Source organism: Falco cherrug, chromosome 9, assembly GCF_023634085.1.
Source record: "Falco cherrug isolate bFalChe1 chromosome 9, bFalChe1.pri, whole genome shotgun sequence".
Lineage (NCBI taxonomy): Eukaryota > Metazoa > Chordata > Aves > Falconiformes > Falconidae > Falco > Falco cherrug.
This window is the reverse complement of record NC_073705.1, coordinates 44,323,138-44,338,414: the sequence shown is the minus strand read 5'-3', so window position 1 is coordinate 44,338,414 and position 15,277 is coordinate 44,323,138. Positions and strand designations below refer to the sequence as shown.

The following is a 15,277-nucleotide window of genomic DNA, read 5'->3' as shown; positions in this document are numbered from 1 at the left end:
CAGGGCGGCTGCTCTCACACAGTCTCACTCCTCTCTCCAGCGGAAGTTGCTGTTGCACAGATTTTTTCCCTTCTTACATGTATGTTATCCCAGAGGCACTGCGCTGTTGCTGATCAGCTTGGCCTTGGCCAGCAGCGGGTCCGTCCTGCAGCCAGCTGGCACTGGCTCCATCATCTTCTCACAGAAGCCACCCTTGTAGCCCCACTGGCTACCAAAACTCTGCCTTGCAAACCCAATACACATAGCCAAGCTGAATCATACTAAACACAGCTTGTGGGGTTGGTAACTTCTGACAAGGTACGGAGGTGACAGGAACACATAGCTGGGAATGAGAAAACCTTTCCAAGGAGATCACTGCCTTCAGCAAACCACTAAGTCAGAGCCATCATCTCAACAGCTCTGAACACATGGAAGCATGACAGCATCTTTAAGGAAATCAGGAGACACCTTAGACACATCCCTCCTCCCCAAAAGGTTAAAGGCCTTCACCATGAGCAGACTTATCAGGTAACTTAAGTTTTCTTGCAGAAGACAACGTGGACTACACTAACATTCAAAAGAGTAAAACAACCATCCTGGGGGAACAAACACAACATATGCTGGAGCTCAGAAAATTACTTTTTCATTCAGATATGAGAATACAAACACACCTAGACAATTTTGGCCGTTTGGGCAGCTTTAGTACTAAGAGTCCTTACAATTAATGTCCTTCTAAAAATCATAAAACCACTTCTTTATTAGCTCAAAAGTGTTCCTCCCCAAAAGCAAAATAAACACCTACGTCTCTGTTGTAACTTGGTCTGTCACAACAGAACATTCAAAGCATAAATGCTTTCCCCTATTGGGTCTGACAGACTGTTGAAGGTCGGTCACCATGCATTTTAGTTGTCAGCAATGAGAACTATTTTAAAAGAATATGGAAACCTTAAGGTCCAGAACTCAGCAGCTGGCACAGGGACAGAGCTGAACATTTATTTTTTTTCCCCTGGAGCTGTAAAAATGCACATATTCTATTAAATGGCCTGTAGTGAAACCAAAATTCTATCAGCATTAGAGGCACAAAAGCACAGAATTCTTGCCTCGCTCAATAAAATCTGGTTTAAGTTCTGCTAAAACATATAAACCTTAAAATTTGCATTTGTTTACACCATTGTAAAGTAAAATGAAAGGATCAGTCAACTGTCATTAAATCTTAAAATTGGCAGCAGCTATAAATGCAAGGGAAGCACATTTAGATTTAATTCATGCAGTGTGTATCATATCAGGAACATACAGAAGACCATTCAGATTTATACACAAACCCCTAAATGTAGGCTTCTATTGATATAACCCCTGGTGATTAAAAAAACCACAATGCATAGTTTATTTTCAGTAACTCATTAGTCATTCTTTAATCAACACTAAATTTATTAAAACATGTTGCAAAGTGTTTTCCTTCAGACCGGCTACGACTTATCAATACTGCTTTGGGAAAAACTGACTACAAGGATGCTCAAATAGGAAGATGGGGTGGCTTAGAATGCTGCAAAAGATCCATCCATCCTTTGGAGATTCCAGCTGTTGACAATCATCTATATAAGGATATATAAATATATAAAGTTTGGTTCCCAGTAGGCCCATCTATATTCCCCAGAATACAACCTCATTTCTGTGAAATAGTGATAGGACGTTTGGAGAATAACCGAACTCCCCCCCCCAAAAAAAAAAAGTCTTTAGAGGAAACAAGCAAGCACAGGAGCCTTTTGCTGGCAACAGCTTTTAGCTAAAGATAAAAGACATGACATCCAGTCTCTTGCTCTCTAGAAGTCACTAACTATACAATACTGTGTAACAAAAAGAAAGGCATTTAAAAATATTTCAAATTATTCTAGTCAGCTTGAGAATTCCCTTAGTCCAAGTGTAGCATCTAAAGTTTAGGTATTTCTGTAGTCGATACATTAGATGCTTTTGGATCTAACTTCAGAAAGTCATAACCCGATATTCTTCTAATGAACAATGTTCCACTAAAGGAATGTTCTGGCTTTCCGCAATTAAGTGATGTTACAGAAACAACTGTAATTCTTTGGCAGACAACAGAACTAAATGTTTTACCGTTTTTTTTTGTAATTTCATTGTACCAAAAAACCCCTTCAATATGTCAGGAAAAGTGAAAGAGTGCTTTATAATCCAGAACACCATATGAAATTACCTTGGTAGCATTTGATTTTATCTGATCTCAAGTGGACTGAACTTTCACTCAGCTGTTTAAAAAACCAAGGTAGTACTCTTCCCTGATACAGTAAGACAAATTTATTATTCAGTCAGCTATTATTTCCACCCCCTGAAAACAGAAGTAGTCTTTTTGTTTGCGTAGAAGAAGTTACACATTACAAAAAATATTTACAACAACTCAAAATAAAGATATAATTATGGTATCTTGTACCAGTATGGAAGTCTTGTACTAGGGAATTATTCCTGTATACCTGGTCCCTGAAATTACTTCAAACATTGTTATTTAAAAAAAAATAAATTAGAAATATTAGAAGAAAAATCCAATGTAATAAAAACAAACCAGATACTGCTAAAGTACCCATTTACTCATTAGTATCTTAAAAAATACGACCATAAAAATTTTCCATCATTACCACCTGCATTATGATATAGAACTCAGTTTGCAAGTCTGAACTCAGGCCACCACAGCCTCAACTTCTGCTTCAGCTGAGGTGAACAGGTTAGAGTAAGGCAATGCTGCATCATATGGGAAGTAACACACACAGGTCATTCAATTTAGAAACTAAGCTGCTCAAAAGTCCTCAGCCATTTTGGCTTTAAACCTAACAATTATACATCCAGAACACTGGAATGTTATACTGCTTTAGTTCTTTGGCCACCAGATCATGGGCCCTTTCAACTCAACCTAAGATGTCTAACGAAAAATTAGTGAAAAAAATTCTACATACAGAAAAGGCCTGAAGGGCACAGACACACACAGGGCAGGGAAATTCAGCACCAAGTTCTTTGACATGATGTATTGTTACCTACATATCCATTCTGGCCTCCTATATTTACTACCAATTTATATATTAAAAGTAATGGTAAAGAATTCCAGTTCATCTCATCTCTAATTCTCTGCTACAAATGCACAGGGCTGCTGGTGCCCTTATGAAGGACCTGAAAGAAACTAAGCCTTTTTTTTTTTTTTAATTATTATTTTAAATTGTGGCATATACTGGTGGCGCACCACTCACAGAGAACAATACGCATGTCTACTGGTTAACGGCCCAGGAACAGGTCCATTTTATATAGCAAAACCCACCTTCTCAGAACAAACACTGTAAAAGATGGGCTGTATCCTGGAAAAAAAAGACTTTAAAAAGAATGGCTAAATTAACTGCATAGTTTCTTTAGCCAGGAAGAAGTTTTTGTAAGCAAAGCTCTACAGGCACCAGAGGTGTGCTAACCACCAGAGCTAAAACACACCGTTGTCATCTGCTTAAGCCTGCTAAAAATTCCGACACACTTGGTATTCTGCACATGACTTTAAACACTCTGGCAGTGCTGATGTACACTAACAAACTTAACTGACAGGCACCTTCCTTCAGACACATTTTAATATACTAATATAGAAGTTAAAGCATCACCCTAGAAATTGTGGATGAACAGGGTGATTCAAGATAGACTTGATGAATACAAGTGATTATTCTCTGCTGTACTTGCTGAAGACATGTTACTTAACAGAGATGAGCACAAGGCTCATGAAGGAAGGGGCAAAAGGGAGAAAACAGAAATAAATTCGTTTTTAGCCAATTAAGCATACTTGGGGGAGAAGACTCCTGAAATATGACCATACATTTTAATACAAGCTTTATAGCAAAATACACTCAAAACGAGAAGTCATTTTGTTCTTGGAAGGTACAGAAAGTAGGTTAGACTTCACATTAGAATAACATATAAGCTTTTCCAACAACACTGAGATACACCACCAGGGAAATACGTACATTTGTGATAGATGTATTGTTCAATATTTTTTTTTGTAAATTTCATGTTTATTTTAGTTCTGGAAAGCTTGCCCTGCTGCAAGAAACTTAAGATACTTGACATGTTCACTTTAATGTAACTTCTAACAAAAAAAAGGAAAAAAACCAAAACCCTGACACTAGCAGCTTTTTCTATTTAGTGAAGGCACAAGAGCCAGCAGCTGACATTTGAATCTCATCTTAATTCAAACAGGAAATACACTTTAAAGAGTTATCAATTACAGACTGATTCACCCATGACTCACTGGATTCTCCATTGCGAGAAGACTCCTAAAGGCATACTAGACATACTACAGTAAAATGCATTTATAGCACACTGGGGTAGGCACTTATGTGGGTTTCCTTCTGCCCTCAAGTCCACGAACTGAGAACAGTCTCAAATAGAATTCTTTAAACCTGAAAATGACACACACATCTGCTCAGACTAACCAAGCAGAGCTCCTCACTTCGGGACCACTTTGGATTTAGTGGAGACAGAGATCCATTGCACAGAGCACGGACCATCACAGGAAGATCTTTTATCTTTCCAGCGCTGTCCCATTTGCTGTTAATTAATAATATTTAAACTTTTAAAAAAAAAACCAAAACTTTGAAAAAAATGGAAGTACAGCTATTTCAGATGTATACACTATCACAGCCTGTAGCATTTATGAAAAAGCTAAAACAACTCTTACAGATACACTTTACAATATTAATTATCCTAAGTAATTGCTGCACCATTATTATTTTCTGGGATATTCTAAGGAAAGGAAAACAGCATCCTTGCAAGTTCCCTTATGTATTTCATTTCCTACCCAAGTAAGAGGAGAATACAATTCTTATTTTAACTAAGAAAAAATGCAAAAACGAGTTCAAATATACAGGTAACCTCTGTCCCTCTCTACACTGAGAATCATCTGTAACCTATTAAACTGTCAAGCAAGGACCAGGGTTAAGCGAAATAAAAGAACCAGCAAAGTGTTTAACATTGGTAGTTTCTCTATAGGCTATGCTAAACCTCTATATGAACCTTAGCTGATTTAACACTTTAGATGCATGACATTTTATAAAATCATACATGCAAAAGTGCAGGTAAATATTTTACTTACTATCCTTAGTTTACAGAGCAGCTATCTCTTCCTCCTAAGCAACTATAGAAATATAAAATAGCAATCAATACTGTGAAATTTAGGGGAAGGCAACAGAGACTTTCATGTAAGGCTGTCAGATTATTTTATCTCACGTTTCTGTGTTCCAACCTTCTGTAACACTGAACACAGGCTATACATAGCACTACTCAAAGATTCAGCAAGAAAAGGGCCTAACTGCAGATGAGCACCTCTGGGGCTCTAAAGTAATTCAGCCTCATGAAGGTGTATGCTCAAGTGACAAACTTGCATGGGACTTACAAACCTCACCAACAGGAGCATTCCTTGGAAAGCTTTCATACTTTAAATAGATAACAACAATGCAACCGAAGCATCAGTCTTCAGATAGGCCTTCTCAGCATACCATCATCCCCACCAAACCAGAAAGCCATTGAATTTCCTTACTCCTTGCAGAAACAGATTTCAGCCCTCTAACAACTTACTGGAAATTCAGCAATCCCGTTTGACAAGAATGCCAGACACTTCTAAGTGCTGATAGATTTCAACACTGGATAGTTTCCAAGAGTATTCATTGAAAATAGAAAAGAATCCCAGTTCAGGGTAGCAGCTTCCTTATTCAGGTGAAGAAAGGTGAAAGGCTGTCCAGAAGCAAATCGAAAGTAAACAGATAAAAGTCAGTTTTTCCTGAAGTGTTGTATAAAGCATTGATTATTTACATTTTGCCTCTGTGTTCTTTTTACAGCAAGGCATATCAGTTAAAGCTCCCATATGTATACCATATAATTAGAGAAGATTATAAAAGGAAGATACATATACACACTATCATGACCACTTTTGCCTGTTCAAATCTGAAAAGCAATTGCTGGAACAAACAACTGCAGGAAAAATGTACAGGTTACAGGTTTACAAAGTAAAAAATTACATGTCTTACAAAGCCAAGAAGGAACAAATTCAACATTCCAATGTTTTTAAATGTGAAAGAACTTATATACGTACCCTTCCTTATAAACCACTGAACATTAGGAAGGATGAAACAACCTTCCACATTTTTATAAGTAGCTTTGAAAATGACAAAAATTGACACAGAATTACGTCGCAATGCAGCAGCAGGCTCCATTTATAGGAGTGCCTTTCACATTGCCCCATGGAAGTACAGAGCCTTTCTAACTATCAGCCCTGACAATTCAACCCAGGTTCAAAACCCGGTTACTTTTCTTGCGATTGTATTAACAGTGGAACACTGTGCAAAAGAAAGTATGTACCCCAGATATGTTCCTGCATTTACTTCAAGTGATTTATTGAAGTATACATGACTGCAAGTCAGGAAACAGCTTTCAAGCACATGAGGAAAATTAGAAAGTCTGACCTGGTTCTGTTGGCTCTAGAAGAGTCACAAGATAAAACAATAAAAGTTACTAAAGTGAGCAGAAATAAATGAGCAGGTTTAAACCGAAGTTCTGCTGAATAGAAGCAGTACTCTTGCACATTCCTTCTCATATTAGTATGTTCTCAAAACTAAAATAGAACAAATATTTGAGTATATTTAAACAGAACCACACAACAGTTCCATAACAAGCTTACAGCTCTTTATATTTAAAAAGAAAACAGAACTTGAAAGATCTAAGCAATGCAACTAAATCTTGATCAAAGCAGCATGCAATCATATTCTGGCAGTCACTAAAGCAGATGCCTGCTATTAGTATAACATAAGCATCTCCATAATGCAACTCGTCCTTATTAAGAAAGAAAAAGAATATCTGGGGTAAGAACAAAAAAAAAAAAAAAAAAAAAAAAGTTTGATGTTACAGGAAACCCAGGAAAGGGTGATCTCAAGATGCTGTAATCTATTTCACTTGTGCATGTATGTCTGGAAGTCAGGTGAGACCCAGAAACTCTCAAGTTCTTTAAGATACAGGATGCTTATCTCTAATAAACCAGAATGGTACATGATAATCCAGTGATCTGATTAAATGAGCTTTAGACTGTCAAACCACCAAAATCCCATGTAGATCAGATTACATGATCTTGGCCTTTCCTAAACCAGAGAAGGGAGTGGGGAACGTAAAGAGAAAACAATGATGACGTGGGATACAGACATGCGTGACCCAAACCAAAACCTCCTAATAATATCCTTGAACAAGACTGGTAGCTTTTGCCAAGACTTGCAAAGGTGTAAAATGGTCTCAGGCTGTTTCCTGAGTGAACTTGGGAAGGAGAACGGGCCATCCCCCAATTCCTATTCTTTAAGATACACTTAAAAAGCTTAAAAGATTCAAACATTCACCAATTCTTCTGATGAATAAAGAGCTTTCTGGCCTTTCCTTGTCTACATGCTCACTTAGGGGTAAGGTTTACCTCTTTGTCAACAGAAGCTAACGCGTTGCAGTTTGTATGATGATGATGTCAGTTCTTCCATGCACAGACCAGCAGAATGGTTTGAGGGAGGTGGGCTCTTCTTGGCTGGTTGTGGTGGGTGTTTCCTCTTGTTAAATAAGCTGAGACCTCCTCGTAGTTCCTCCTTGTTAAAAGTAGCAAGATATTTGTAAGTTATCTCAAGAGGAACATTCTTAGATACTGAAAAATAGCAGCAGTTCAGGTACATAACTCTTATCGCACTACTTGTAACTTGATCCTAGACTTGACATATTGAAAAGCAGCTTCAGAACACTATTACCTGCCTCCGGGGGGTTGGGGGGTAAGACACCTGATAATTTGAAAACTGCATGATCAAGATGCTCTTAAAGATACAGAATATGTTATGCCAAATCCAGGAAAAACAGTGGTAGGATGATGAAGCAAGATACCCATCTGTGCCGAGCTGATAGATGAGACTTTCAAAGGTGTATCAATAGGATAAAGAACAACAAAATTTCACCCTCCATCACCTTCAAAGGTTGTAACAAAGAAAAGTTATCAGCAATCTGTATAGGAAGGTGTCTTAACTAAATAACTGAAAATATTTATACTTTGAAGGGGATGAAAATGAGGGAGACTTGTTTAGGATAATGAAAAAGAGGTAAAGATGTGGAGAGAAAGCACCTTTGTTTTAACTACTGTTCCTCTGCAGACAGAAGTTAAAATACTCCAGAATTCAACCTAGCCATACAAGAAGGGAAGTACTTGGCCCAAACCTCCTCAGCCCTGCCATGCTGCTTTAGGTGTACCGGCTCCATACAGCACCATCTGAAAAGGCAAACTGTCTACTGTACATGAAGTAATGACAAACAACTTTTCCATTATTGCACAGTAATAGTACATTATTTTCCTACAGGTCTTTCAGCACCTAGATTATTTTTTAAAATTATTTTTAGACTTTTACAATTCTTCCACTCTTTAGTCAACTGCTCCTTCTCTCATGTGGTTGTGAATATTAGACATTTTCACAGCTTAACCTCTAACTTTGGATCTTAAAGTTAGATGTATTTTGATGAGCTACAAGGGCTTCTTTTTGCTTGAAAGCGTGACAGGATACAACACTGAATGCTTTAGACTGTTCTGATGTTATGTTTCATGCTAGTAATTGTGTAAAATGCCCATTATGCAGCACCACCAGGATACACAGCTACCACCGAACAGCAGATAAAGAGCTTTCCAAGCCACTGTCAGCAACAGTGAAATTAAAATAGTTTACAGAAGATCTAGGAACTACTGAAATAACGAATTCTGCTACTGCAGTACTAAGGAACATCGCCCAACAATTATACTGGGAAGTTGCCTATAATCTGGTCTTATCTTTATTACATTTATTTTAGTGTCTTTTATTTTATCCTCCTTAAAAGGGCTTCCTCTGATGCTATTCAGTTTAAGTGCTACTAAGAAATAATCAAAAAAGCCTCTTTTTGTATGAGAAAATTTTCAAATACAGCTGTTACAAACAGTGTATCAGGGGAGGAACAATTTTCACTTCTTTCATTTGCTAATCCTTTGCGAGAGCATCTCTACTTTCTGACAGCAATGACACTTAAATTGATCATTCAAATTAAAGTGATACACACACACACACAAAAAGAAAAACAAAAGACAAGGAAGAAAGTCCAAAATTCCAAGGAAATGGACAGGTTTTGAAAGCCCAAGTTAACCCAAGAGGAAAATATAACAAAAAAACACCCAAAAAACCCAAACCCCACCTAATGAAAACCAGTTGTATTTGCCTGACATTTTCAAGTTTTCTTTGATAAAACTACAGTCATATTTCAGAAAGCTTTCCAGTTCACAGACCTATTCTATTTCTTGTTGATGCTGCAATAAATTTCAATTAAAAAATGTTAACAAAAAAGGAAAACATCAAATGCACATATTTAAATAAAAGCCAAGAAAGATACTAAATGCTTATACTTCTAATGAAGTTTGGGTGAAAAAAAACAGGCTATAGAAAAGATGTAACAGTTGCACAATTGCTATCTATGTAAAATGAAAGATGGAGACAAACTTTTTAGTTGGGACTAAAAAAAAGCTAATGCTTTTAAACTAAAAGAGGGTAAATTCAGACTAGACAAAAAGAAGAAATTTTTTATGACAAAGGTTGTGAAACACTGGAACAGGTTGCTCAGGGAGGTGGTAGATTCCCCATCCCTGGCAACATTCAAGGTCAGGCTGGACAGGTCTCTGAGCAACCTGATCTATTTGAAGATGTCCCCGACCACTGCAGGGAGGGGTTGGACTAGATAAGCTTTAAATGTCCCTTCCAACGCAAACTATTCTATGAATATTCCGTTTTCAGGCTTAACTCATATGCACCATGTTACAGGTAACCATGACCTGCAAACTAACATTGATCCTTTGAAGTTATCTTTATACATTTATATATGTGCAGTATAGAAATTGTCATTTTCAAACAGGCAAAACTGAAAGAAACAGTAACAAGACAACAGGCTAGGAGATCTTACTTAAAGCCAGTACACGGTTGATATCTGGAAAATATACAAAGGACAGGTGAAAGAGATTCTGGACTTTACTAAACTAGAGAAAATTCCCCAAATGCTAGTCTGCCTTAAGGTTCCTGTCCTCCGAGTTCCAAAGTGGTTTCCTTAACAATTTGATTTAAAAATTTAAAATAAAAAGGATACTGTGGAGTTGAGTGATAACATTCACATTGGGTGATAACACAGCCAGGAAAAATCCAACTGGAAAAAGAATATAATGATTTACTTGTGCAAGACTTGCAGATAGCCAGAACACCAATTCAAAACCTGCCAGATTTTATTACATACTATTACAGAAATGATACCATTGTCCTCTATTGAGTTTGAAAACCTGATGTGCATAAACTCCTGCTGAAAAAAACCCCACCCTGCTGTCAGTTTTCGATTATATCTGTATAAAAATAATTGCTTACAGGCCAGCAGTTCAACCTATAGCCATTTCATATCCTACCTCACAAAAGGAAGGAAGAAACTACTTTTAGCTCTCTTCAAAGTAAACTCCCTCCTTTTAAGTCCTACAATAGGATTTAAATATTTGCAGAAAAATCACGGGACTCACAAGAAGTATGGTAAGAGTTACTCCTTTCCTGGCAAATTGTTTCTCATGTTTGTGAGCCACTGCCAAATCTAACACTGACAGAAGAAACACTTCGGAACTTCAACATTTTTTAAAGCCTTTCCATTGTTTCAAATATGCTCATAGAAACAAACAATACTGAACATCCATAGTATTATGTTATCTTTCCCAGGTCAGAAACACCCATCGTTTTAAAAAATGTAACTGCTGTAGCACAAGACTATGTACAATTACTTTTGCTAATACAAATGCTAAAATTTAAAATAAAATGGAAGCTCAAATCTATTCAGACAACCAAGTGGTCAGACCCGGGAAGGGGGGGGTGGGGGACGGGACACGAGACAGGACAATGACAAACAAACCAACCAAACCCTAGGCATCCACCCAATAGCTCCCACTGACAAAATATTCAGATTGAGATTTTAAGATAGCCTGTAGCACTAAACCATTTGGCAGCTCTCCTGCCTCAGTTCTCTGTATAAAGACAGACTTAAATCACGGAATAGAACACTACCACAAATGGGGGATAAACAGAAAAAATAAGTCTACATAGTGTGCCATGCCCCAACCTAGACCTTTAGAAAACTGTAACTCAGGCCATCTGAAATAATCAAACTATAGTTAAAAGTAACTAATCATAGTATTAAAAAAATAAAAATAAAAATCTGTGAAGTTTCCTTCTAAAGAAAGATCTACCAGAAAAGCCCACAAATATGACCCTAATGAAAAGGGCCATCACTGAGCGCCACACCTGTTTGCCGAGTTCTTTCCTCAGCTGTAAAACAAAAGATGGTGGTACACTTGCAAACTATACATGAAGTTCCGTTTTCATTTTAACCCAGATACACAATACAAATGAACTTTAACTACTGCAACCAGATAAACTAACATGGCTGGTGTTGAACAAGGTCAAGCAATTTTTGCTCCTGTCCTCCATTCACCAACTCAGTCAAGCAGAATGATGCCAATTAAAAAGGACCAACCAAGCAACCTATTAGACTGGGTTAGAAATCAGATGAGAGACAAACTGTCTGAGCTCTGGAGAAAGACAAGGTGACCAATCCACATGAATTGGTAACCCCACACAACCAAGTTGCCGTCAGATAGAACCATCAACTCACAGAGGTTGGAAAAGACCTCCAGAAGTTGCTTAGTCTAACCTTCTGCCCAATACAAAGCCCAATTCAGAGTCAGGTTAAGTTGCTCAAGGTTTTGTCCACATCCAAGAATGGCAGTTCTGCAGCTTCTCAGCAACATGCCCCAGTACCTCATCATTCTAATTATTTTTTTTTTAATCCAGTAAAAAATTACCTTGCTGTAACTTGTAACCACTAATTTATCATCCTTTCAACATGCACTCCCGGGAAGACTCTAGCTCCACCTTCTCTAAAACACCCACTGGGTAGCTGAAGACAACAAACAGACCATTCCTCAGCTTTCTGCGGGCTGAATGCGCACACACCTGGCCCTCAGCAGCCCCTGTTGCCCACCCCGCCACCGCATGAGCCTTCTTGTACAAGGGTAACCAGACCGGGAAGACCGAACCTGCAGCCTGCCGGCTTTGATTTCTGTTCTAATTCAGCTGAACAGTGAGCCAAACCCAAAAGTTTTAGTCTTGATCCCACTGTTCTCCCCCCATTTGCAGACCAGAGCTAGTACCCCAATGCAAACAAAGGATGAGGTTCCTCAAATAACTGATGTGATGGTTTTGGTGTTGGGGTTTTTTGTTTGTTTTGGCTTTGTTTGTTGCTCTGGATTTCTGTCAGATCAGGACAATGAAAATGACTTAACCTGGTCACCACAACTGCTGCATGGAGTATAACTGAAGGAGGGAAAGGGCAGAACCACCCATTATTTCACTGCCTTATCAGACAGGTGAACAAATAACGAGTTTTACAGTGAAAGCAACACTAGAAACATACAGCATATCCTCCATTCGCAACGTTGTTACCTCAAATACCATGTTATTTTACTGCCAAAATAATTTTGTTGCTTGCCACGGCAGATTAAGGGAAGTGTTTTTATGAAGATCTATGCAAACATTTTGCAAGGTAAGCATGCGTGGGCAGAAGCAACGTAATTCAGATGTGTTCGCTGCTAACTTACAGCATGACTGCCACAGCTATGCTCTGTTTCAGCTAATGCAGAAGTTGGGTGTTGGCAACACAATTTTAGCCAGAGCTCTTCGTCTATTATTCTACCCTGGATCTCAGCACAGGGGCTCCACCATCACAGTTTGACTGCTTGAAGTTTCTAAACTGGCACAAGTACTTAACTAAAATGCATTATATGTGCGTTTATGGTCCTCACACTTCTGGGTATACGCACTGAGATTTCAGTTTGAATATGATGAAACTATCTGAACTGTACTGAAACCCATTATAGATGTACACATTGGAACAGAAACAAAAAGGTGTTTTGTTGTGGTGCTTTTTTTATATGTATTAGTTTTTATTTATTATTTATATAATTTATATATTATTTATATGTATTAGAATTTATATATTCTCAGCACCAGCTGCATCTGTGACATATCATGCTTTTTGGTTATAAAAAACGTATTTTTTTAACCAACACTAGACACTTTTTGAAATACCGCATGCATGACAGTAAGTTGAAAAAACACCAAGAATTTGGCTAATAGGGTACATGAGGTGATCAAATAATTTATTTTTACTGTATATGGTCTTACTAAGAAAATGAAATACAGTGGAGATAGTGTCCATTTTCATTTTTGCTCTTAAGGTCAAATTTTATTGACTTTAGAGTAAACTCAATCTTTCCAAAAAGTTCATGTTCAGATTTTTAACTTGGAGTGGACAGAAACCAGCCAAAATTAGATTTCTCATGTTCAGGCTGAGGAGAAGAATTCTCCAACCTGCACCAAAGACACTTCTGCTGGGGGAGGTAAAAGACAAAAGACTCCTGCAGTGAAACAGAAAGAATCAGTTTGATTCCTTTGGTTTGGGGGGAGCTCAGGAATGAAGCAGCAGCAACTCTCAGGAAGAATGTTCATCAGAACAAGATACTCTCCGTGAGTGCTTCATTCTAACTAAAACAACTACAGAATTTTGACATAAGACTCCCCATTTCAGTGGGTGATTGCTTTTATTTGTGGGAGGAGGGAAGGGAATAAAAGGAATTCCTTTGACAAGAGAGCTGCATTGCTAACCAAAACCAGGATCATTTTACCTCCTTTGCTACAAAGAGGTTACATGCCATGAAGAAAAAATCCCATGATCTAAAAGCTTCACATTATTTTATAAATAATACAACTCCAACCAGCTGCTAGAGAAGATATTTTTGCAGTTGATTTGATTCATCCATTTCACAGCACTTGATATACAGCATTCGTTATTTAGGCTCCAACAAATGTGGCATCTCATGCCCTTGCTCAGCCTTTTCACAAACAAAGCTGTACTTCCTAGCTCTTGAAGGAAATCTAGAGTCATTACCTCTCTCATTTTTGTGGTATCATAGAGAAAGTAGAGGAAAAAAGAAGTCAATACTTATGGACACCCGACTGACACTATATGATGTACAACCCGAAGGGGTGTGGGGGTGGGGGGGGTGGGCAGTGGGGGTAGAGAACAACAGACCAAAACCCACAATGCAACATGGTCAGAGTCTCAAATTGAGATTTCCTCCTTAGTTTCTTCTACCTGAAAATATTTACGCAGCCTCAGAGAAGTACACAGACACATGTTGATGACCCTATAGGAAGAGCAGATAAAAACTGACGTTGCTGTATCTTTGCACTGTAACAACTGCAATAAATATTCCACAGAGCATTCTGTTCCAAAATGAACTCCAAACTTTATACAAACACAGTTCTGTTACAAAAAGCCTTAATGATAGTCTCCTGCAGGTTTGTTGTTTGGGTTTTGGGGGGTTTTTTTAATGGTGCAAGCTTTAAAGTGTGGACCAACTACTGCTCTGCCAAGGAGCGCCTAAGTACTGCTGCAGTGCAAACATTAAATGGAAATTATACGATCTTTAAAACATGTCACTTCAAATTGCTATTTTGTATCCATGGGAAGAGATGGGAAAACAATTAAAATACATAAACCTGCATCTCCGTGAAAAAAAGTAAATATTTACCTGGAATTTACATAACACTGTAAACATAGGCAGCAAGTTGGAAAATGAGGAGGCAATATATGCATCAGATAATCAGCCTTCTCCTTCTCGACGAAATATTTTATGCACAATAATCCGTTTCCAGAAAGTCCTTATAAGCACTGTTACAGCTAAGCAAAATTAACCAGAGCCAAAAGGATTTCTGATACCTAAAAATACTTCAAACCCAAGTTCTTTCCTAAGTTGTCATGCCTACCCGGAGCCAACCCAAAACCCGAGATCCTGGACAACGACAGGCACCCGACGAGGCGGTGCCCTCCCCACATCTGGCGCGCCTGCAGCGGGAGGCACAGGGCGCTCGCCGCGCTCCCGCTCCCCCTGCGCGGCCCCTTTACCGGGCGCCCCCCCCGGGGCGGGCAGGGCGGGGGCGGGGCCAGCGGCGCTGGAATGCGGAGCCGGTAACCCGATCCCCGCCCGCCCCCGCCCGCCCCGCAGCGCTCGGAGGCACTGCGCCGCTTAAAATGGCACCTCGGCGCTGCCCGGAGCCGGGAACAGAGCCGCTCGCCGCCTCTCCTGAACGAGGAAAGAAAACCG

General features: G+C 38.7%; 1 protein-coding gene across 4 annotated transcripts in view; it reads right to left on the bottom strand.

Annotated features, from left to right (window-relative positions):
- The window catches only part of BMPR1A (bone morphogenetic protein receptor type 1A), an 87,118-nt gene that overhangs the window by 54,720 nt on the left and 17,121 nt on the right, over positions 1 to 15,277 (bottom strand). The window contains exon 2 of one of the 4 annotated variants that reach the window (XM_055721485.1): positions 7,460 to 7,622. The exons of the other annotated variants lie outside the window; for them this stretch is intronic. The gene's annotated coding sequence lies outside the window, so the exon portion shown is untranslated. The remainder of the gene's footprint in view (positions 1 to 7,459; positions 7,623 to 15,277) is intronic. 4 annotated transcript variants of the gene reach the window in all.